Here is a 6,000-nt window from a genome sequence, read left to right as displayed (position 1 = left end):
CAGAAAACGAAGATCATGGCATCTGGTCCCATCACTTCATGGGATTTCTTTGGAAGGAATGATGCTAAAGCTGAAACTCCAGTACTTTGGCCACCTCACGCGAAGAGTTGACTCTTTGGAAAAGACTGATGCTGGGAGGGATTGGGGGCAGGAGGAGAAGGGGACGACAGAGGATGAGATGGCTGGATGGCCTCACTGACTCAATGGATGTGCGTCTGAGTGAACTCTGGGAGTTGGTGATGGACAGGGAGGCCTGGCGTGCTGCGATTCATGGGGACGCAAAGAGTCAGACACGACTGAGCGACTGAACTGACTGACTGATGTGCCCACATATACACTTGGTTTATAGTGGTCTTGGTGTTGTCACTGATTCACTATGACATTGTGTGAGCTATATTTTTTTTCTGTAGGCAAGTTTTTCTTTTTGCAAAATGAGATGGTTATCTGTTTTAAAATTAATTTATATTGGGGTATAGCAGCAGCAGCAGCAGCAGCAGCATAGTTGCTTTACAGTTTTGTGTTAGCTTCTGCTGTACAGCAAGGTAATCAGCTATACATATACATATATCCCCTGTTTTTGGATTTCTCTGAAATTTAAGTCAGCACAGAGCATTGAATAGAGTGCCCTGTTCTATATAGTAGGTTCTCGTTAGTTATCTATTTCATACATACTAGTGTACATATGTCAATTCCAATCTTCCAATTCGTCTACTCCCTTTCTCCTTAGTATCCATACATTTGTCCTGTATGTTTATGTCTCTGTTTGTGCTTTGCAAAGATCATCTACACCATTTTTTCTAGATTCCACATATATGCATTAATATACAATATTTGTTTTTCTCTTTCTTACTTCACTCTGTATGAATTTTTAGGTCCAGCCACAGCTCTGCAAACTGTACAGTTCAAAAAGATATACATACCACAGTGTTCATTGCAGCACTATTTGCAATAGCCAGGACATGGAAGCAACCTAGATGTCCATCAAGAGAGGAATGGATAAAGAAGATGTGGTGTGTATACACACACACACACACACACACACACATACATACAATGGAATACTACTCAGTCACAAAAAGGAATGAGATGTTTATCTCTATGGGTCCTTACAGTTTAGTGACTGAACCTATAGATCCCTCTCTATATAATCAGTAAATGGGTATATGCATGTAGTCAGAGTATAGCACATGTACCTCAATGAAGAGAAGTAGAGAGTTTTAGGAATTTTTTGGAGGGAGTGGACCCAACTATTTCAGATAGAAATAGTTCACTATTATTATTATTATTATACACTATTATTAAATTATTATTACTATTATTAAATTATTATTATTAAATAGTACACTATTATTAGTATAGTGAGAAGAATTTTAAATGCCTTCCATGTCCCAGTCTATATATATGTATGTATGTATATATATATATATTTCAGTACACTTAACATACACAATAAAACATGTTCAATCAGATGCCCTAAAGGACCATTTTGATTCTCTGACTAAATGGGTTAAAAAATCACATAAGAGGGGCTGAACTCTTTGATAGAAGCAGTTCATATTTATGTTGCCCCTGAAATGCTCAAAAGGGAATGTTTTGTCAGTGTGATTTGAGGTCCCATTTGGGGACTCACCTTTGGAAAACCTTTTAAATTTGGTAGTCTATGTTTCACTCTCCACAGGTCAACTCCTTCATCTGAGATTTTCTTGTCTTAGAGCCTAGATTGTTAGGTGTGAAAGGGTCTTTCAAAATCATGTCCATCCATCACCATTCATTTTGCCATTGAGGATAATGAGGGTCAGACTTGTCAAAGAGAATAATCAAGTAATTTTCAGAGGCAGAAGTCAAAGCTAAGTTCCTTTATTTTACTCTCAGTCTAGGTCTTTTCCTATCCCCTGTTGCATTATTAGTAAAATTTGTCCAGTTTTTTCCCCCAATGGGAATATTATTCTTTTATACTTTGAGTTAATTAATCTCCTTCCTTCCTTTCTTTATCCTTGTGCAAACTTACATGTAGGCTCACAAACTTACATACACCTATATTCCCTTTAGAGGTTTTTGAAAGGAAAGCTTTGTGGTTCTGCTGCTTGTCTGTTTTGCCTGGAGGTAAGCTCCAGCTGACAGTTCTGTATTGGGTCTACACTTCTACTTGGTTGGAGGTGGGTGGGGGTGGCAGATCAATGTGGCTGAACCCTTTCTTCTTAGTGGAGTGGGAATGGCAACCTCTTTGATGTAGTATTATTATTGTGTGTTTTTTTTTTTAGCTCATTATTGTCCTCAGAGATGTAATGTGAACAGACAAATTTGTCCAGCCTTTATATGGAGCCTGGGCTAAGGCGCGCCCATAGGGATGAAAGGGAGACAGACCACTTATCTTTCGTCTAGGAGCAGCTAGCTAGTAAGCATCACACATCAAGTATGGTAATCCATACTTCCTTTATCCCTATTCACTCTTATCCTTTATGCTCTCTTTCCTTTCCCTTTGCTTCCTTTGCTCTTCCCCTTCTCTCAGAGCTTCCCTGTTTCTCTGCTGGATAGCTTAAAGAATCAAATACTACTTTAGTCTTTCCTAAAACCACCACAGATGCAAACCTTTGCAGCGCTGTATTCTGAGCCCCAGCACAGCCGCGTGCTCAGCACCAAGCAGTGGTGAATCCAAAACCAGCAAAGGGGGAGGGGAAGTGAGAAGGGAGGTGGTGGGGGGGAGAGAGAGAGAAGAGAAGGGAGCTAGAGTGGGGGAGAGAGAGAGGAAGGAAGGGAGGGTGAGAGAGAGAGACGGAGAGCGTGAGCGCGCGCAAGCTAGCGAGCAAACCAGAGAGACAGACGGGAGAGGGACCGGGGAGAGACCCAGAGAAACAGAAGAGGAAGCCGAGCTCTGTTAGGGCTCAACCTCCAACTTGTTTCAGTTCGTTCATCCTTCTCTCCGCTTCGGGGAAGTGACTGTGGCGCTTGGTAAGAAACATAGCTTTCCCTCCTTCCCCCTCCCCCCAAGCTCAGGTCTCCTTAAACGATAGCATCTCTCCCCTGTACGGAGAGTCTCCTTGGGTTGGCCAGCGAAGCGAGACATGCTCTGCAGCTGTGATGCTATCCTGGGTTTCCCAGTGGGGCTGGTGGAAGCCCAGAGTCGGCATCTGGGCAGGGAGGCACAGGGGTAAAACCTGATTTGAGGAAGAGGGGTTTGCGATGTGGTGTATGCGCTATTTGTTTCATTGTCAGTGAATTGTTTTGTTCCTTTTAGGAAGCAGGTCAGCATTGACCTTGCAAATTGCTTGGGGGGCCGGCAGCTGCTGCAGAAAGACACCGAGTGGCCCCTAGCCAGAGCAGAAAGCACTGTCATGACCCCCCAGACAGCCCTAAGCACAGGGATGGGGTAATGGCTGGAGCTTCCTTGCTCCTTTAACTCTTTCTCTGCAGCTGCTTCTCCTTGCTGGAAATGAGAAAGGAGAATACGTTGTAGTCCCTTTCCTCTCTCCCTATTACCTCCCCCAGATGCAAGTGAGTAGAAAGTTGTAAATAACTGTTTCCTTTGAAAGCAGGTGGAGACCTCCCCCCTTCCCTTAAGAGGCTCTTTGGGCCTGAGTTCCTTCACAAACTTGGGAGGTTTCCCTTGCTTCTCTGTGGGAAGCCCCATTGCCTGCCCACTCCCCATTCCAGGTAGTTAAGCTGATAGGCTAGACCTGGGATTCAGATATCCCACCCCATCAACTGGCAGGCTTGGTATTAGGTCCAGCTCTGTCCTTGGGAGGCAAGAAACACCTGATGGTTTGTCTGGAACTGAATTTCTAGTTTGCTGCTCCTCTGGTTGTGGCTGCGGGTGGCTTAGGCAGGAGGAATGGGGGAGGGGTGGCTGTTGGATTTAGAGAGTGCAGGGTGAAGAGCTGATTGGTGTGAATGTTATGGTTTATTGAGGGTCAGCAGGTTCTGGAGGTCTGTAGCTATGCAAGGGTTGGCTAAAGCTCTTGTAGTATATCCTCTCTGAATTGGTCAGGGTAAAGATCTGGTTGCTTGATGGGGGCTTTTTGAGTTGGCGACACAGCTGTACCCGTGGTAGTAATTATAACACCTGCAATGCCAATTGCTGACACTGTTGAGTGCTTACAGTGTTTCAAATTGGGCTGTGACTTTAATATGTATTATTCTTACATTAACCATATGAAGCAAGATACTATCATTTTTCTTAGTGATGAGGAAACTGAGGCACAGAGAGGTTTAGCAATTAAATGCCCTGACTTGGAATTAGAACACAGGCAACCTGGTTCCAGAATGTACGGTCTTGACCACTAAGCACCACTGCCTCCCTGGGGAGAATTTTCCACCCTCTTCTGTTAGGCAAGTGTAGGTATACTAGAAAGGGTGCTGCTTGGCAATTCTTTTTTGGAAAGTAATAGAGTCCTTTGTTGGAGAAGGCAATGGCACCCCACTCCAGTACTCTTGCTTAGAAAATCCCATGATCGGAGGAGCCTGGTAGGCTGCAGTCCATGGGGTCGCTAAGAGTCGGACATGACTGAGCGACTTCAGTTTCATTTTTCACTTTCATGCAGTGGAGAAGGAAATGGCAACCCACTCCAGTGTTCTTGCCTGGAGAATCCCAGGGAGGGGGGAGCCTGGTGGGCTGCCGTCTATGGGGTCGCACAGAGTCGGACACGACTGAAGTGACTTAGCAGCGGCAGAGTCCTTTGTGTAAAGTAATAGGAATTTAGAGTGGGGCATAGTGGCTAGCTATTGTGGAGCCAAGCCTCATTTGGATTTCCTAGAGGTGCTGCCCAAAAGACTTTCCTTGGACAGCCTGCTTTCCTTTGAAAAGAATGCCAGGAAAGACTTCATTTTTCCATTGTCATGGCCTCATCCATCTAACATCCAGCTAAAGACTCCTTTTAGGACCAGCTGTCGCTCTTTTCTTCTGAGAGCTTTGAGTCACCTTGTTCTGAAAATTGTAGAGTACTAAAACCTTGGAACTGGAAGGATCCCTAAAGGTTATTAAGCTTTACTTCTCCACCCAGTTCTTGAATTTGTCCTAAGCATCCAGTTCTTTGACTAATTTCTATTTGAACTCCCTGGAGTGACAGAGAGCTCATTAGGTGGCTCCTTCTATACTGTCAGGAAGTAATCCCTGTTATAAGCCAGCGTTTGTCTCCCTATAACGTCTCTTCATTGGTTCTTTGGGACTTTCTAGAACAAATTTGCTTCTTAATAATTGTGCCTTAGATAGTTGAAGACAGCTGTATCTCTCCCCTCAAGCCTTGAATCTGACAAGACCACAAGGAAGGGATCATCATTTGCCTCATTCAGGGGACTAGACTTTTATTAATATGGCCTATTATCCCATTCTCTTGTTTGTCAGCCACAGACTGATCATACTGAGCTTTGTAAAGCAGCCTTAATATTGTATGTTCTCTTCCTTGGAAAAGCTTGCTATCTGTTATCAAGTGGACTGATGGAAACAAAGACGGTCTCTGTTCTTTTCCAAAAACCAGAAATCAGTGCTATTTCTTCTGAAGCCCCAGAATGTCCAGAAAATAAGCAGGTGGGAAGATTTGGAAAGAAAGGGTTAACCACAATTATAAAGGAAACATTTGGAATCTTGTGATTCAATATTCATAGTATATAAAAGATAGAATAAATTGTTATATCAGTATCTCAGGAACAATGACATCACTTAAGGGATGGTACAGAGTGGGGCTGGATGGAATAGGAGTTAGCATGTGGTATGTTAGAGTGGAAAACTGACCTGGTTGTTAGGAAAGTTGAGTTCTATTGCTAGTTCTGAAAAATTGCCAGTTACATTAACACACATGATTTCCTCTGCATGGATATCAGCTTCTCCGAGGGGTTTTCAACTCTGCAATTCTCTATATGAAGTAAATTGTAAAATCTCAGGGTTCTAAGGGACTTCAGAAATCATCTAGGCCAGTTCTTCTCAAACTTGATTGTGCAAAAGAATCCCCTGAGGATCTTGTTAAAGGGGTGGGACCTGAGTTTTGCATTTTTAACAAGCTGACAGGT

At 43.5% G+C, this 6,000-nt stretch overlaps 1 protein-coding gene and 1 pseudogene across 1 annotated transcript in view; both read left to right on the top strand.

Moving 5' to 3' along the window:
• The first annotated feature begins 2,743 nt into the window (after nucleotides 1-2,743).
• GABRA3 (gamma-aminobutyric acid type A receptor subunit alpha3) overlaps nucleotides 2,744-6,000 on the top strand; it is a 243,619-nt gene continuing 240,362 nt past the window's right edge. Inside the window, exon 1 of the mRNA XM_040265444.1 lies at nucleotides 2,744-2,949. The gene's annotated coding sequence lies outside the window, so the exon portion shown is untranslated. The remainder of the gene's footprint in view (nucleotides 2,950-6,000) is intronic.
• The window catches only part of LOC120881579, a 29,929-nt pseudogene continuing 26,991 nt past the window's right edge, over nucleotides 3,063-6,000 (top strand).

The sequence above is a fragment of the Oryx dammah genome, unplaced genomic scaffold (genome assembly GCF_014754425.2).
Source record: "Oryx dammah isolate SB20612 unplaced genomic scaffold, SCBI_Odam_1.1 HiC_scaffold_23, whole genome shotgun sequence".
Taxonomy (NCBI): Eukaryota; Metazoa; Chordata; class Mammalia; order Artiodactyla; family Bovidae; genus Oryx; species Oryx dammah.
Note: the sequence above shows the minus strand (reverse complement) of the source record. Positions and strands in the feature narration are given on the sequence as shown.